Below are 20073 nucleotides of genomic sequence, written 5' to 3'. Positions count from 1 at the left end.
TTCTAACCTCATCCTTCATCAAGGCTTTCTTGCATGCTTAATCTCTTTTTTCCTGCTACTCGCTATCACACAATATTTTGCAAATAGAGATCCAACTAATATAGAAGCTCGCGTTTTGGAGGCCATTGTCCAAATTGAGTAGTAATATGGGAATATTTCAGCAATTCTTTTAGCATGGCTTACTTTTCTCAAGATGGGCCTCATCACGGGTTTGGCGGTAACCATTAAATCCGGCGGTCGCACTATTACCGCCGGATTTAAGGGTCCACCAAATCAGGGCTTCGGCGGACTTCTCCCCAGCTCTGAGCTGGGGGGAAATCCGCTGAAAATTCGCACTATTAACGCCGGCGGGAAATCCGCCGGCAGTAAGAGCGCAAAAATTCCCCATTGAGCCCAATGGGGAATGGGGCATTCCCGAATGGGCTCAGTGGGGAATGGGGAATTCCATTACCGCCAAACCCATGATCCAGCGCTAATAGCGCCAGGGAGTTTGGCGGTAGGGCTAATACCGCCGGCGGTAATACCGCTGGCATTACCGCCCAACTCGTGGTGAGGCCCATATTCAGGAACCTTGGTTCAAACGAAATCATGAGCAGAACGTGGAGAGTGGAGGTTTGGCAGACAAGTGCTCATTTGTTGCTTATATGGTGGCCACCAACAGGCCATGCAAGATGTGAGTAGATTTCAATCCTTCAAAGAGTTCATTGTCTTCTCAGCCGGTCTGGTAGAACACCGAGTAGAGCGCTCGCTTTGACATCTGTGCAGAGCATGCTGACGCAGGTTTGAATCATGGCGGGGCCAAAATCAGCCTTTCATCCTTCCGAGGTCGATAAATGAGCACCACACACCGTGGGTAATAATAAGCAGCGCTCAGATACCTGAGGGTTTGTAGCGCTATATAAATGCTAAATTATTATTATTATTATGCTGATGACTTGGTGCTTATTGATTAAATGCCTATTGAGCTGCAAAACTCACTTGAGGAAGTTAATAGATACTTTAACGGCTTGAATGTGGATCTGAACATCCCCAAATCAAAGACTATGATGCTGAACGCGGGGAAAGGGAGAGCAAGGCCACAGTATCATTGGAAAATTGATGGTCAATCATTGAATGTGGTAACAATCTTTAAATACCTGGGGGGGCATTTGTGTGACAAGACCTCTCAGTCCTCTAGAATGGCATTGCTTAAATCCCTAATGGGAAGTACGGCGGCTCAGATGAAAACAGTGATAGAACATTTTGAAGAATCTCGTTAAATTCAGAACAGGGTGCCGAGAATAATGCATGGGGTAGAGATCTTAGAGGATGGCTGGAATTGTGTTGGTCGGAGGCACGCATATCAAAGAAGGTGTTGGGTGTCCATGGTGGGACAACCCTATGCTGCTATCCGTCATGAACTCGGCTTGGTGTCAATTTATTCACAAAAGGAATGGTGACAATTGTTATTGGTAAAATCCATCTTGATACCCCTAGAACATGTTTTCTGAGGTTCTTCATGAGCTAGTGATAAGCCACGAGTGTCACATTTTGAATGCATGGGTGGCCATTATGAAGCTTATATTGATAGAACTACAATCTTCTGAGGACGAGTTAATGTATCACCCATTAAGGGTAAAAAGAATGGTTAAAGAGCAAGATTGGATAGCAAATAGAGAAAAGCTGGTTGGCTAAAAAAATCTTTGATAACTTTCAATTTGACATTAAAGGACACAGTACCTTACAGCCATACTTAGAAAAAACCCCTGACAGGTTTGTCAGAGAGCCATTCTAAAAATAAAGTTCAATTTGTTCCCTACGCTAGACGTATTGGGGGCCAGAACTAAAATCCCTAGACATGAGAGTTTGTGCCATTACTGTACTAGATACACTGAGACGTTAAACCGGAATCTCGCCTAAGAATCTTTAACGGTGGTAATTCATAAATTCCAGTTGATTGTTAAAGTTGATGGTATCGTTTGCTGATTAAACCAGGTGATACATTGTTCATAGCAGCTGAGAGGTTTTTTGACTTGATCTTCTCGGACTGAATGCTTCCTATATTAATTGCTGAATTATAATTGTTTTAGACTCACACTTTAAATAGCGATTATTATTATTATTATTGAATTCATTTGTATTATTTGTACAATCATGATGTTTTTTGTTTAATATTAAATACATGTAGGCTAAAGATGTTCCTGATTTTAAAAATATATATGTTGGGTAGTAGGAAACCATGAGTATGAATGAGGTGATTTCATTGCCTGGGGAACTCTAAATTAAATGTTGGTTTATGTATGATGAGTTGCACTAGGATATGACCGGACGCAGGAAGTGTTCTCTGTGTGTAAACTGTATCGCAAAAAAAGGATCAAGTAAACGTGCATGTCATTTGGTGCACCCATTTTCCTGAACTAATAGAGTTTTGGGTGCTAGCAATGCCAAGTGCCAAATGGCTGGGTTTTTAAATGTATGTGTTCAGCGTCTGATACCCCGTGACCAAGTGCATGATCTAATGTGCCTACAAGTGAAATTCATGGAATGCTTTCCCATGAACAAGCTCCAAACTGTATCAAGTGCCCTATCATGTTATTGTGCTGAAATTTTGTTTATGCCCCTTGCATGGGATGTTCTAACCTAAGCCTCTCCTGGCCTCGACCACTGTCACGTGTTGGGCACACACCATGTGATGCCTCGAATCAAAGGGCTGAGCAGTCTCTCTTGGCAGTTAATCCACCACTAATGGAGTGGTGTGTGATCCTTTGGTGTAGTGTGTGGGCCGCATGAATTAGCTCTTGACCCGACTGGTTGTACCCTTAACACTTTCTGTGCTTGCTATGCCCACCAAATAGCTTTCCCAAATAAAGCAATAATACGTATTAACATTTGTAATATTGTGGATCGCTTATGACTCGGTCCCTTTCCACCTTGCACTTAAGCATCTATTGTGGACGTGTCTCTTGTGCAGGAGATGATTATTATGGGCGTATTGTTTGAAAGTAGGATAATCCATTTGCTGGAAATGTGATGTTGACATGTTTGATTGGGATTGGCACCAAACTATTGAAATACATGAACATGTGATTGGAAATCAGCATACTGGGCATATTTCTGGAGTTTTAAGCTATGTGAGTCACGATTGGCTAACGGTAGTGGCCGAAGACTCATGTATACTTCACACCACAGCGAAATTGTGAGAATATTTGGCTTTGAAGTCATTTGCTTTTTTGTCGTAGTGAGTTATTTCTGTATGTGTGGTATGTGTGTGCTCCAGACCATCCCACAATTGCACCTGCTACCTTGTGCCTCCTTCACAAAGACTAAAACTGGAGAAAATATGAGGATGCCTGAAACGTTTCTGACATGCCCATGGGCAAATATTCCGTACTCACGTTTAGACATGAACCTTTCATAGATGTTCCTAGTTTAGCATCTCCAGATATGCTCTAGTTGTAAGCTTTGTGAATCAGGTATGAAGAAACAAGTGAAAATCTGAGCTTCTCACAGGCATTTCCTCCTTTACTCCAGTGCAAATCTTTGTGAATCAGCCGCCCACATATCTTTAGATGCTTGCAACCTTCAAGTAGCTTGTAAAAAATACCAGGACTTTCATAGAAGTATTTACTCTTTCTACACTTATATATGCTATGTAGATTTTGAGAAGGGCTGCTTGTTATGAAGATGCGGCAGAGGCAGGTAAGTTTTATATAAGGATTTATTTAGGTTAATATGGGGAAAGAAGACCCCCACATCTCATGGGCTCCCTTCCCTTCAGCTCTTTCCACCAACTGACAATATTGGAACAGAAACAAGAAACAAGAACCAACATTCCATGACATCATAAAGGATACCTCATCACATATGAGGCTTCTCACAATACATTTCAGATAGGAAGGTTTCCTCCCCTAAGGAGAAGCAAGACAACACATCTTCCCTTTTTTTTTTAAACTCAATTTTTCATCTCATGTAACATTTCATTAAATCACTTTATTACTTTTATATGTGTTGCAACAACTGGGTTGCGTTTCATTAAATCAATTTAAAATGGGTCGCAGTAAATGAGTCGGTTATCAGTTCCTTAACCTCATCTCCCGGACACCGTCTCACACATGAGCCTCACACATGGCCTCTCCTCACAGTGGCAATTCTATCTTTATTCCACACTTGCCCTCCAGCAACACGCACTGCCCCTTTCATGACTGCCACAACTCTGACAGGATCCGAATAAAGAGAGTCCCCTTTCCTTTTTATAACTCCTTTCTTTATCCTGACCTAATCACCACACTCCACGCATAACTCCTTTTTCCCCTCTCCTCAAGTTTTCACGCGTGACCCATTCTGACTTCTTCTTCACCAATGATCTTCTCACTTCGTCCACAACCAGATCGGTCTCCCTACACCTACCAAGCCATGGTGGACAAGCCATAGAATACGGCTTTCTCCCCCTCATGAGCTCAAATGAGCATAAACCGGTTGTAGAATGTGGCACCCTCCTCAAAGCCCACATTCTATTCTGTATCATGACTAACTTGTCCAAACCACACTCCTCTCCCATACGTACACTCTCCATCACACACCTATTCATCCTTTCAACCACTCCATTTGACTCGGGATGGTATAATGAAGTCCTTCTGTGACCAACCCCACACTTCCTCAAATAGTTGGTGAAGTTTTCTCCGATAAACTGGGGACCATTGTCCGTCAATACAGTTCCAGGTAAACCTTCATTTGTAAAAATCTCCTGTAGGACATTTATCATTTTCTCACCAGTGATGTCCCTTACAATTTTAAAATCCACCCATCTGGAAAACAAATCTACAACCAGAACAATATATTTACCACGACCATAACCTAGTTCCACGGGACCTAGTATGTCCATGGTGATATCACTTATATCCTGGACGGGAGACGGACGTCCACCAATGGCTGCTTTCTGGCTACCACTCCTTTTCCACTCTTAACACAAAACTGACAATTTGCCAAACAATGTTCTATCTCCTTGTCAAAACCCGGCCACCAATAATCTTATCTTAATACTCCTTTGGTTTTGGTAACTCCAATACGACCGCTATGTGCCAGATCAATCACTTTCTTTCTCAAACCAATCGGGACCACTGCCCTACCCCATCTGAACAAAATATTATCATTTACAGATAATTCATCCTTCACCTCCCAATATGGCTTCACACCCTCCGCCAATTCCAGTTTATTTGGCCATGCTGCAGATTCAACATATGGAATTACTCTCCTTATGATATCATCTCTTTCCATCTCATCTAACCACTCCTGCTTGGACACAATACCATCAGTGTTGACAAACACTAACTCCATTTCTTCACTCTCCACACATCCAGGATCTGCCACCCTTATTCTTGATAAACTGTCAGCCAAAACATTTTCCCTTCCGGGTATGACTTCCATCTTAAAACAATGTGTCTGCATCCTAGTGACCCAACCTGCCACTCTGCGAGAAACTTTGGCAAGGCCCTTATTTTCAAAAATGGCTTTCAGGGGTTTGTGATCCGTGCGTATCACAAATTCTACACCCCACACAAAATTTCTGAAACGTTCCACAGCCCATAAACACGCCAGAGCCTCTTTTTCTAGCACAGAATATCTTAACTCCGCTCCCTTGAGACTCCTCGAGGCATGGGCTATCACCTCTTCAGAACCATCTTCTTGCTTCTGGGATAACACAGCTCCCAGACCACTTTCACTAGCATCTACTGTGATAATGGATAGCTTCCTTTTGTCAAAACATCCTAACGGACGGGCCATATTTATTTCATCCTTTATTCTGTTAAACTCCATGTCACACTGACTATTCCATACAAAATCGGCACCTTTTCTCAGGATCTTTCTCATGTCCTGTACTTTGTCAGCATAGTTTATCACAAATTGATGATAAAATTCCGTCATTCCTAAAAAGGAGGGTAGCTCATTCCTGCTTTTTGGTTTCTCAATACTCTTTATGGTATTCACTATGTCTTCTTTGGGCTTAATTCCATATCCCGACACTTCATGACCTAGATAGTCCACTTTTGTCACCGCAAACTTACACTTCTCACCTCTCAAAGTGATACCTCTCTCCTCAAATATCCTCAAAACCTCGCGTAAATTCCTGTCATGCTCTTCCAGTGTCACTCTACTCACCAACAGATCATCTTGAAAACAGAACACCCCCTTCACTCCCCTCAACAAACGATCCATGATTTTCTGAAATACTGACGAGTCAGACGCCAGTTCAAACGGCATTCTCCTAAATTGAAAAACACCTTCATGTGTTACAAACGCCGTAACTTTCCTGCATGCCTCCTCCAATTCAACCTGATGATAGGCTGACGTCATGTCCAGTTTAGAGAAGTACCTTCCTCCACTCACCATGGTCAATAACTCTCCCATGTTGGGCAGGGGGTGTCTGTCCACCAACACACACTTATTCAACTCGCGCATATCAACGCATAATCTTAGGTCTCCTGAACTTTTCTTTACAATCACCACTGGGGAGACCCATTCAACCCCCCAGCTCTTTCAATCACTCCTGACTTCAATAGCTTCTGTAACTCTTTCTTCACACTATCCCTTAAAGCAAACGGCACCGGCCTGAGTTTCGCCACGGTAGGTATAATGCCCCTTTTTAATGTTATCTGGTGCTGAAACCCTCTCACCTTTCCCAACATCTCATCAAATACTTTCCCATACTCCGACATATACCTGCCCTGAGTCAAGGATACTTCGGAGACTTGCAGTACTTGCTCTCGGTGATTGGGATCGAGTTTGATCCCTAAATTCTTTTGTTCCCTCCATCCTAACAAGGATTGTCCCTTCTTAGTAACATACACTTTGCCATCACAACTGCGTCCCTTGAATTCAAACCTACTCCATACATAACCCAATAGATCAATGCTATCTTGGTTGTACCTTCCAGGACTTATGTCGGGCTCTGACAACTCAGACACTACCCCTTTCATTTCGCACTCAAATGCACCCCTGGATACTAGGGTTATTTTCGATCCTGAGTCAGCCATCATGGATACCTTACAAGCATTCACTGTTAACACAGCATAGGGCTGTTCACAATCATCTGGGTCCCCACCATTGGTAACTACATTAACAGTATTAACGATAACATTTTGCAATGGCACCACAACTTGGTCTTCTGATGACCTCCCATCTTCTTCCTCATTTATGTAGAGAACCTTTCTTTGGCCTGACTGTCCAAATTGGTAGTTCTTGCAGCATGAACCAAAATGTCCTCTTCTTTTGCATTTAGTGCATATGCTCTTTTGCCCTGGGCACACAGCAGAGGATGCAAAGTGTGTTGCACTAGCGCACCGATAACATAGCCTTTCGTCCTTCTTATCCTCTTTCTTCTCATATCTCTGCATCGAATCTTGATTCCTCCTTTCTTCCGGATTACTCCTCCCTGACTGTTTATTTCTTCCTCTCTTTTTGTTCTTTCCTTCAGCCACAATCAACACCTCCGACTTGTTTTCTTTGGGCTCTCCTCCTTCAGTTTTGGAGAGTTTGGCCACACATGCCAGGGAATGCTCCACAGGTTTGGCCAAGTCCAATACTTCATCTAAACTCGGCTCATCCTTCAGCCACAGTTCCTCCCGAATCTCATTCGATCGACAATGGGTCATGAATTGATCATGAATATGTTCGTCGAAACTTTCTTGAAACTTGCATGTCAGGGCCAGATGTCGCAACGCAGTCACATAATCCTCAACAGATTCACTATGAGCTTGTGTGCGCATTCGGAAATTGTAACGTTCCAAAATCGTGCTCCTTTTTGGGTTGAAATGCTTATCAAGTTTCACCAATGCTGACTCGAACTCATTTAATTCATCACCACTTCCGTCACTTGCTAGCTGAGGGAGAGTTTCAAAAATCCTCTGGCCCTCGTAACCCAAAAAATGTAGCAATAATGCCAACTTCCTCTCGCTGGAATAGGCCGTTCCCCCGGCTGCTTTCATGTAGTGCATAAAGCCCTTGCGCCATTGGGGCCAAACAATCTTCGCCGCGCACGGGGCAGGCATAAAAATGGGGGGACCTGATATCCCAGGTAAAGCTGCCATATTTTCTGTTTGAAGTGATATGTCTTGATATGTATTTATTTTCTTCTCACAGCAAAAGGGGTCTCTTTTGTGCTCTGTTGTGATTCAGTGCTTTAGACGTCTTTCATGGAACTTCCTTGTTTCAGCCCGATTAGCTACACAGCATGGACCAACACTGCGGTATACTAATGTCCTACGCAAGAATGCAATCTACCTGCGTGGGTATAATGGACAGACTGTTGTGCCCCACTCTTTCTGCACTTATGGTAATGCTTGCCAGCCAGCGGCGTTACTCCTTAACTCTTTTAATTCTTCTCTCACTCCATTGGGCACCAAGCAGCGTTACATGAAGTTCTGATGCCTTCATTGAAAATTGGCTTGTCCCCCTATTGAGCAGTGTACGGTAGTTATCGCAGCTCAATCCACCTCTCCTACCGTTAAGTGTAATACGGTACTCAGAGTCAGAGTCGGCTCCCCACCTCCTCCATACGGATCCTCGGGCCCGGCAACGGGGTGGACGACAGACGTGGGGAAAGTGGAAAGTTTGTGAAAGTCCCCGGAGGAGCGATGAAAACACAAAGATGCACTTACTTCTGCAACGTTGGGGAGATGCAGAGAATCGCCAGACTCTGCACGGTGGCCGCTCGACGCTACGGAGGAGTGGAGCGGCCCTCCCAGGACTGCTCTCCTGACGCTGGGATCAACTTCTTCCTCAAGAAAGCCCCTTCAAGGACGGCGGCGCTCGCCGAGTCAGCTGGAATCCGTAACTCCCCGCAGCGGGCCGCTCAACACAGGGATGGCAGAGCAGCCAACGGACGGCGCAGGCCCGTCCTTTTCGCTACGGCGGTGCTGACGGCTGTTCCCCTACGGAGGCCACACACAGGAAGCCAGCAAGGGTTCCGCCTCAGGTCACTCGGCGCCGGCACACGCAGAGTGTACCTCGAGAGCGGGGCAGACGGCGGGACGCAGGGAACAGGTTCACAGGGCCTCACTCAACGCAGGGGCTCGCCGGAGCGGGCGTGGCTCACAGCTGGGGGTCTTCCTTTCACCTGCCTCCCATGGCCTTACATCCCATCCTCGTTGCCATTGTTATGAAGATGCGGCAGAGGCAGGTAAGTTTTATATAAGGATTTATTTAGGTTAATATGGGGAAAGAAGACCCCCACATCTCATGGGCTCCCTTCCCTTCAGCTCTTTCCACCAACTGACAATATTGGAACAGAACCAAGAAACAAGAACCAACATTCCATGACATCATAAAGGATACCTCATCACATATGAGGCTTCTCACAATACATTTCAGATAGAAAGGTTTCCTCCCCTAAGGAGAAGCAACACAACACTGCTTTTGACAATGTTGTGAACTTTATTATGTCTTTGTAGCACACCTACTCCAGATTGTATGTGATATGTCTACTTAGGGTGTAATTTAAGAAAAAGGTAATTGCATGCGGTTGACCACCAACGTTGGCACTTACAACCTGTTGACCCCACCTTCATGACATTTTTAACATATACAATATACAACAAAACTGAATGGTAAAAATAGGTGAAACTGCCTTCCCTCTTCATTTTTACTCTGTAAACACTACCTGCAATTATACTTTGCCCAATGGCGTTTACTAATGGATTTCTATTGCAAAAGACTTAATTTGTTTTACGCCTGCATGAACCACTCAAGCAGGCATGAAATGTGGTGCTCCTCCAAGACTAATAAGAAAAGCATAGCAACACCCCACTCTCTGCCACTTCTGCACCTTGGAAAGGGGCAGAATTGATCCGGTGCTGAATGTGAAGGTATACAAGCATTAGACCATAATTTTACCGTTTCACTTTGTGCTCCACTTATTTTAAATGACCCCACCCCTTTGAGTGAAAATAAGTGCATATTTATAAAGAAGTTACTATGAGTACCTATAACTTATCCTTGATGTATTCTTAAATTATGGCTACTAAATGCATGAAAAAGTTACAGTGAGTAACTCTGATGTATTATTGATAGACTAGCAGTAAACCAAAACTAATTATAGTAATTTATTGTGCATCCAACAGTCCTCTTGAGGAGTAACGCAGAGTAACCCATACAGTGTCATTGTGTAAAAATTGTTCATTGCCTGCATGGGACAACCACTGTTGGAGCGTCTGTACTGTGGGGTCTCCTGCATGCAATGTTGCACCTTCACAAGGTTGAAGAGAAGAGGAAAGAGCAAAAGCATGGTGAACTCACTGTTAGTCTTTCATTCCTCTTTCACTCTCCTCTGCGTCTCGTGCAAAAGTACATGCTCTCTGCAGATATGCTTTGTAGGTGTCGTTTACTAAAGGATACCTACAAATCGCCCTGCCTGTTTGTTGTACATCACCATGAACGTCTAATGTAGGTGTTCAACAAGACACACTTATTCATGTCCTCTGCTCCTCATTAGCCTCGTTCCGGCTTCAAAATGGAGACGCGTTTTAAATGGATGCAGAACATCATTGTGCCTTGCTATTCTGAAACCATTTACCATGCAGCCCAATGTAAAATGAGACTTTTTAAATGAAGGGAACTCGCTTTTACTATTACATTTTCTGTTCCATCTGGGGAAATAGTAAACACCACCTGCAAATAGGATTTGCACATAACGTTTACTAATGGGTTCCTATTGCATCCAATTGAGCTTGACCAGTTACACAGCCGAGGTGGATTCCATAGGAATCCATTTCATGTATGCATGCATGAAAATCTCATGCAGACGTATACGCAAACACGAGATGGAGGAGAGCACGGCAAAGATGTTATCTCCTCTCCTTGCCCCTACTCTGCCTCATCACTACTTCAAAATAAGGAAGTGCATTAAATGGAACAAACAAAGCATTACACCTCGCTTTTCTCTCTCCATTTAACATGCTACCCGATTTCAAATGAGTCTTTCAGTAGCTTATTTATGCAGTCAATAGTCCTGCTGAGGAGTAACACAGGGTTACTCATACAGCCTAACAGTAAATGTAGTGGCGTGTTAAGAGGGCAGAAAAGCTAGGCATAAAACATTTCCACCTCCATTTATCATGCCGACTAATTTGGAAATGGCAATTGGAGAAGGAGCACAGAGTAGAGATAACATGCCTGCCTTCTTGACCTTCTCTCTCTCTTCAGTGTGTTTTCTTGAGGTGCAAAACAAATGCATTCCTATAAAAGTAACCTCGGCTTGGCACCTTGACAAAACCAGGCAGATTCTATAGGAATCATTTAGTAAGTGCCTTCTGCAAAACAAATTTGCAGACAGTGTTTACTTTTTCACCAAACAGAGAGATTATTGAAAGACTAAAAGCGAGTGTGCCTTGTTTTTACTTCTTCTTTCACCCCTCTGCCTCACAAATGTGTCGAATCGCAATCAGGGGAGCTAGCAGCATATAAGTGCTAACCTTAGTTGTTCCCTGCATGTAATGTAAATATAATTATTTTCTTTATTTATTGTGTGTTTCAGTACAAATTTTAACTTTTTACACATTATCACAAGACACATTATTTTATTTTCCACAGACATTCGCTACATAGCTAAAATTCATCAGATCAACAGAAAAGTCCCAAAATCCATTATTACAACTCTAAACAACATTTAAAACCATACATATCCTAAAATGACCTTTAAACCTCTGATAAATCTGCCTTTAAGAACTCTAAAACCCTTATGGAAAATGAAATGTTATTACTGTTTAACATTCTAATCCACAAGTCCTCCTCCATTGTTCTATTGGTCAATTGAATAATGTAGCCCTGTAGGTTGCACAAAGCCGTACAATACACACATAGATGTTTTAAAGTCTCCACTTCTTGGGCACAATGCTGACAGTCTTTGTTTCCTGGGTAGCTTTGTCTGTCTGCCCGGAACTTCCTTAGTTGGCAATAAATGTAGCTTTAGTCTCAGCATTTGCGTCCTAAAAAGCCTTGACGAGTGCTTCCTCAAATATAAAGCAACGATGTGGTAGTTCTGAATCATCCACACAAAATGATCACCACAACACTGTTGGTTTTTCAACTTTTCTCTCAGATGAATTCACGCATGCTAAAAAGTTTCTGCTTCTCTCTATGTCGAATCACAATAAAGTCTTGCGTGAATGCCTCTATTTTCGCCAGCAATTGCATACAATCAGCCCCCAATTGCATCAAAACCTTACAGGAACCTTTGTGCCAAGCCTCATCAAGACCCCTATAAATGGAAGCAGCTGGAGGGGACAAAATTCTTAACACATTTTTCAATTTACCCCAGTCAATTAATGTCTGAATAGGGAACTGCCCTAATTCGTACAGTATCCCCACCAGTGGAACTGATGTCGGGAGTCGCAAGACTCTTCTCCATACTTTGTGCTTCCAATTTTGACCAGGACATTGCATCACCCCTGATTTGCACCCAAAAGATCAGTTCTGGCACACTTTGCTGCTTATACAGTTTTAAAACCAGTAGGAATGAAAATCTGGCAAATTTGAAATCAAACTGTAGCAGCTGACTCGTTGCTGCCATAAACTTTGCTTTGAGGTTGATTGCCCGGTCTATTCCTCCCTTTTTTTTTCATATACGGATGATGGGTTCCAGGAAAAGTTTCTCCATTTGGACCTCCCCCGATTCAACGCCAATACTTTGGATTTTTCTGTGTTTATTGAGAGGCCCAAATTACCCAAGAAATCCTCCACTGCATGGAGAGCTCTTTGTAGGCCAATTGCATTCATGTCACAGATGACAATGTCATCTGTGTACATTATGTTCTGTTCTTTCACCTCCCCTAACCTAGGTGGTTAGTCCTTACTGAGATCCAACATGATATTGGCCCTCATTATAGGTCTGGCAGAAACTGTGCCGGTAAAACCGGCAGGTAGCCGCCGGACCCGTAATGATTTGCCAGAATTACTGGGGCATTACAGCCCTGGCAGTCCAGTAAGTCAGGCGCCTTTAAGTGTTGATCCCCATTCCCGTGAAGTACAATAGGACTTCACGGGAATGGGGACAACGGGAGCACCAGCACTGTTAATAATGGTGACGGTGCAACCATGAGGGTCTACGGGCGAGTGCCCTTCTGCCGGGCAGGTCTGACCCTGGCGGGCAGAACGACACCCACCCAAAGACTTGTAGTTTGCCGGTCCGGAAATAACGGTACCGGTAAGCTTACCGGCACCTTTGTTTCTGGACCGGCAAACTTGTAATGAGGGCCATTATCACCTTAATATATAGAAACAAAAGAGGAAAGGTGCCAGACACAGCCCAGGTGCAAACCCCTATTTCTTTCTATCCAGCACATATAGGATCTGTGGGCATCTAGTCTCACTTTAATCTTTGTGCCCAAATGGAGAGCCTCCAAAATCCCAATCAGTGAGAGCAGGCATCCATTATCGTATAGGCTCTTCCATAAAACCACCCTATTAACATGTTATGTTAACTGAATTTATTGAGCGCGTGTGTGCCCAAAGGCATCATGGCGCCAGTGGCATGGAAAGGAGATTTTAATAATATGTCTGATTCTAGAATGATGTAGTTTTCAGTAGCCGGCGGAAGATGAAATGGTCAGCAGTAGCCCGTAAAACAAGGGGAGGTTGTTCCAAGCTTTGGCGGCTGCCACCGAAAAGGCCTGTCACCCACCCCGATCGAGATAGTCTGAACCAAGGAACCGCTACAAGAAAAGCCAACTGGGACTGCAGAGAGCGAGTGGTCACATAGTGCAAGAATTTAGCTTGCAAATATTCTGCCCACAGGCCATAAAAAGGCTGATGCACAATGCACATGGACTTAAAAAAGATCCGATCTGCATGGTCGAAGGCCTTGCTAATATGCAGAAAAGCCAGATATACTGGCTTCCCTTGAGCCTTTTCCTCACCAGAAAGCAATGCCAAAAAAAAACTTTTCAAAGTGGTTCCCATACCTGTCCTGAAACCTGTCTGGAATGGATCCAGGCAATTGGCATTACTTGCCCAACTTTGCAATTCCTTTAAAATCATTTTGGCAAAGATTGTTTCAGATACATACAGCAATGATAATGGCCTATAGAACAATGTCAATGACCTGTCCCCACCATTAAATATCAGCACTATGAGTGCTGCAGACCAAGTTTCAGAGAACTCCCTTTTAAGCACAATACTCTCAAACAAACTGGACAATAATTGACACCAAAGAAGCACATTTGATTTGACGGTCAAATTTCTTATTCACTTTTATGAAGTGAGCAATGTCGTCGAGATTACGACACAGAGCCCCCTTGATGCAGGAGTGCAGCAACAGAGAGTCGTGTTTTTAACCAAGCCTTTACATAGAGATCAGTAAAATGCTTTACCCAAACCGCCTCTGATATTGCCATATTTGCAAAAACCGATCACTCCCTTGTGGCTTTATTAATTGCCAAAACCTACCAGTATTATTACCCAGTATACGAGACAAACATTTTTCAGCATCATTGATACTCATTAGGAATTTGTGACCTTTCACCCAATTCCTGTATCTTTGCTTTACCATACAGACCTTGTCAAAACAACCCGGGGATTCTCCTTCTGCATCCCATTTATCTCAAGATGCATTTGCTTTTTCCATTCCTGCATCCGGGCACCAAATCCATGGGTACCCCCCACCATCACCACCCCCTTAGCCAAGGATCTTCCCATTGTAAAACAACCTAAAACCAATGAGATACAGGAGGAGAACCCTTCAGCAGAACAAAGAAAACCTATTCCCTTAGCGCATAACCCCCAATCTCATTGCCAAATGCCCTTGCAATCTTTAGGGACCATTTAACTACATGGTTTCTTGGGTTTATCTCCACCATAAGGGGTATATTCTTCACTTGATTTTTCGAAGGCAGCGCAATTTCGCAAGACATCAGTGAGTGGTCACTTAACTCCAATTTTTCCACTGAAAGGCTGACATCCATCTGAAAGAGGTTAGCCAATACAAAAACATAATCTAAGGTACACTTCCATAGACCATTATGCCATGTAAAGCTTGCCGGTATGTCCGTTAGGAAATGACCATTAAACAGTGAAAGCTCCCATTCCTCTAAGTCTTGACGAACCCTGTTACCCCTATCTTGTTCTTCCCTAGAAGTTCTTAACCTATTTGGTGCCAGATACCAAGGGCCATCCAGGCATTCTGCATTAAAATCACCCAGACCAATTAATGAAGCTCGTTCTTCAGGTAATTCCCCCAAGAAAGTAAAAGAGAGGGCAGCAGAAGCTTCCTCGAACATTTACCACAAGGCTTTTACTAATCATCCCTTCACCAGGCACCTGTCATTCCAACATGGATACCAAAATGACCCTTCTACCGAAATTCATTTATTTTATTACTGTCAGAATGCCCCCATAGGGCCTCCCTCTTGTACCTTGCAATGCATCAATATGCACTACATCAAAGCCTTCTATAATTGGTGTATCTAGGAGCAAGTTTTCCTGCAGGCAAACAATATCAAAGGATACAATTCCTGATTATTCATTCTGTTTTGAAGCCTCTAGAATTCAAGGAGGCCACTACCCATTTTGACAATCAGGATTCGTAACCTCTCCTTGCTCCCCCATCAATCCAAGGCTCTTGGACTTGTCTCCAACCATTATTGACATAATTTTGAGAGGCCGTTTGACTATATCCCCATGGATTGCTCACTTCAACCCATCGGGCAAAATACAATCCACCAAATTACCTTCGTTCCCTGTTGACTCTGGGATAACCTAGACATTATTGAGGTCCCTGCATCAGCCACTTCAAATGCCACAGCTAAAAAACACTCATATTCGGCCAAAATGGCATTTTTGATAATGTGACCTTAAATAAAGTTTTTCCACATGTGAGCAATCTTCATGAAGGAATTCGACAATGCTGATGTCACCTGTAGTTACCAACCTCAAGTTAGGGATTTCATACATCAGGGATAGAATATAATGCCTATTCAGAGGCTACCTATTAGAGCGCCAAAAAAAAAAAGCCGACTCAAATAGATACAATTCTGTTCCTCCTGAGCTTGCCTCTTTTGAGGGGGTCCATGGGGTACTCTTAACTGTGTATTGGGTCACTCGCCCTAAATGTCAGGATAAAAATAAAGGGCAGTGTCCACCAGCAGTTGTTTGCTTTATGGAATACACAAGCTCTGTTCTTCTATTGTACGAGACAGAGGCACAGGTATTTCACAAGGAACATCCTGCATCTCCTGATCCTGAGGATGGTCGACCACTAGAACCGGTCTTGAGAATATTGCAAACAATTTTCTCCTTTTCTTCCACCACCTGTGCCAACAATGTATCTTTTACCACCTCCACTAACTTAGGCTGTAATGGCCCCAACAACAGTGTTGGGACAGAGTCCCTTCAAACAAGGAATTTCCCACCCACTTGCCCAGTTATTTGGTTTGTTTTTCGGTTTCATAATTTTTATTGGAATTATAACCGTAGTACAATTGAACATAATGCAGATAATCATGAGGACAATGAGATACAAAGGAGACAAACTGGAACCATACAGTGTAATAAGCCAATACAGAAAAACCATTAATGAGAGACTGAGTCATGAATGTATTAGCAATTGTAAATAAACAATAAACATAAGTAGAGTTGCATAGTTCGTACAATCTGCATAGAGAATACAAATGTAGGTAAACCTAGTCGAACAGGGGAACACAGACAAGGTACAGACATGAGAACATATGGTAAGGGAGGGAGGGGAAACGGAAAATATAGAACAATGTAATTTTTACATGCAGTATTGACAAAATAAAATGTAGCATCAGAAGAAACATCAATGCGGATCCTTAGAGGATATGTTCATGTGACATGTGAAGAAGCCTTGAAACAGTTTAGATAGCGATTATGAAAAGACCATTTTGCATTATATTTGGCAACAGAGTCTTGATAGTTAGCCATACATAATTCCAGTCTTTGAATATGGCAAACGTTGTTCCACCATCCTCTAATGGAAAGGGAGCTTGAGTTCTTCCAATTTGCAGTAATGAGTTTTAATACAATGTTAATAAATAATGGCTGAAGCATGCAAATCACAAGATGTTATGGCTGAACTACCCAAAACGATGTTCATAAAGGAAGCGGGATATCAACCATGGAAATACGCTTTAGGTGGTTCCATACATCTTGCCAAAATGTGAACACAGACATTTAAAGAACATATGTTCATAAGAAGCAGGTGAGTGACCACATGACCAACGTTTGTCATCATTAGTATTTTTTGCTTTTGAAAGCTTGGCAGGAGTGATAAACGCTCTATGAAAAAAGAAGAGGAAATGTTGCGTTATGTTGGCAGATACAGAGACGCACCTTATTTTGGAGAATATTAAGGACCATATATGATCATCAAGGGTACAACCAAAATCAGCTTCCCACACCAAGCGCATGGGCTGAGGAACAGGCTTTGAAGCCAGGGTCTCATACAATTTAGAGGCCCCGAGATCAGAGACCATAGTATGCTGCAGTAGTCTAAAGACATCAGGTGAAAGCATATTATTTGAGAAAAGGTGGAGAGCATTAAGACACACATTTATCAATTTACTGAACACATTAAAATCCAAATTAGGTATGGAAAAAAAATGCTTCAGTTGTTGGAAGGAAAGAATGGAGGGACCGTTTATAATTTGTTGGATGAATCTGATGCCTTTTTTAACCAGGATCTTTGACTCAGGGCCCTATTATTGATAACAATATATTTATTGTGCCACAATAGAGGAGATAGGTTTTTATTGGGGGTTTTAGTATAAGGAAAAAGAAAGACCTTTAGGGCAGAAATGGAGGCCTCGATAGGGTCTGATTGAGCAATAGAGGCATGGTTGAATACGTATATGAGGTCTGCTAATCCGTAAGGATAAACCAAACATTTCACTAAAGTAAACCAAGAGGGTTTGACTGAAATATGAGTAGGGGTAAACCAACAACGTGATTGTTTGATGAGGAGTGCTGTTTGATATAATTTAAAGTCAGGAAACCTAACTCCACCCATATTATAAGGAGCTTTTAGATTAGCAACCCCAAATCTTTTACACCTTACATGCCCCCATAAGAAATTCATCAGGACAGAATTGATGGATTTAAACAAGAACAGAGGGAGCTGCAGGTAATCTAGAATAAAGGGCAAGAGCATCAACTTGATTGTGTCAAGCCGGCCCCACCGCGAACATTAAAGGGGGGCCGCTCAGTGGTTAGGTCTTTACGTTTATTCAGCGTGCTTGTGTGTTGAATTTGATACTGTCATGTATTGTGGGGGCAACACGGATACCAAGATATTTGATAGAATCACTGCACCATTTGAGGCCAAAGGCATCTATATCATGCTTAAAACAGAAGGAATTGAGGGGTAGGATTTCAGATTTGTCTTTGTTAAGTTTATATCCAGAAACAAGGCTAAATAAGTGGAGAGTACTAAGAAAGTGGGGAAGGTGGAGCTTGGGATTTTTAATAAAGATGAGGATATCATCAGCATATGCCGCAATTTTGATATATGATGTCCCACCTGGAATTCCAGGCATATTTCTGTCAGATCTAATAAGTTCCAACAGGGGTTCTAACAAAAGGATATAGAGGGGGAAAAGGACAGTCCTGTCGTGTACCTCTAAGTAGTGGGAAAAAGGATGAAGATTGACCATTCATATTGATAGACGATTTGGGGCAAGAGTAGAGAAGTTTGACCAAGGATATTAATTTTTCCCCACAACCGTGCCATTGGAGGGATTGTAACATAAAATCCCAATTGACACGGTTCAAGTCTTTTTCTGCATCTAGTGCAATAGCTGCATAAACCTGCCTATCTTTTTTTTTTCTTTAGAGATAACGTAAAGAGCATTAAGTAATAATCTAGCATTGGAGGAGGTGTTGCGAACTTCAACACATTCAACCTGGTCTGATTTAACGAAAACAGAGAGAGAGGATTCTATTCTATTGGTCAGAAGTTTAGCGAAGATCTTGCTCTCTACGTTAATGAGGGAAATGGGATGATAGTTACAAGGTAGTGAGGGGTCTTTTACGGTTTTGGGGAATAGAATGAGTAAAGCTTCAGAGAAAGAGCCAGAAGAGGATTTTTGAGAGATAAAGTATGAGAATAAACATTTGAGTTTTGGTATAAGGGAATTAGCAAGAGTGTTATAAAATTCAGCAGAGATACCATCCGGACCGGGGGCTTTACCTCTACCCAATCCTTTGATGGCAAGTGTGATCTCAGAGAGTGTGATGTTGTTATCCAGGTAGGAGAGATCAGTTAGGTGATAGGAAAATCTATTAATTTTATTGAGAAAAGACTCAATGTTCTCAGAAGGAATATCGGTGTCAGGGGTGTATAGATTTTCATAAAAGTTTTTGAAACAATTCAGTATGTATTTTGTGTGATTGTGTGCAGAGCCAGATGTGTCCTTAACATGTGATATATAAAACCTTTCTTTCTTAGTCTTCAGATATGAGGCAAGTGACTTACTGGCCTTATTGGATGTTTGGTATATCTTCGTTTTGTATTTTAGAATGGTACCAGCAGCTAGGTCAGTAAGTTCTTTGTTAATTTGGAGGCATGAGGACATGACCTGAAGGAGATTCATAGCAAGAGAGTTTTGATAATAACGTTGTTCAGCAGATGTCAACAGAGAGTATAGATCATCAAGTTGTTTTTGCTGCAATTTGTTTTCCTTCCTAAGTAAGCCATAATATGGCCTCTGAGTGTGGCCTTAAACACATCCCAAAATTGTTGTGTGAATGCTTCGACAGATTCAATAAACTGTTGGTCTTGTAACAAGTGATTGTTGAATTTCCAGCAAGATAAAGGTTTACTAATATCCTCCAACTCAAAGCAGGTGCCTATGGGGGCATGATCGGAGATAATGAATTTAGAGATTGTGGAATCAAGAATAGTACCTGTAAGTGTTTTGGAGGTAAAGATATAGTCTAGACGAGAGTCTGTATTGTGCAGAGAAGAATGAAAAGTAAAATCTAGTTTTCTAGGATGGGATAGTCTCCTGGAATCAATTAAACCAGTCTAAGCCAGGCAACTAAGGAAGGACTTGTGAGATTTAGTTGTTTTGAATGCACAATTGGATTTAC

Source organism: Ambystoma mexicanum, chromosome 5p (genome assembly GCF_040938575.1).
Source record: "Ambystoma mexicanum isolate Mex_15411 chromosome 5p, UKY_AmexF1_1, whole genome shotgun sequence".
Taxonomy (NCBI): Eukaryota; Metazoa; Chordata; class Amphibia; order Caudata; family Ambystomatidae; genus Ambystoma; species Ambystoma mexicanum.
This window is presented reverse-complemented; position numbering follows the sequence as displayed.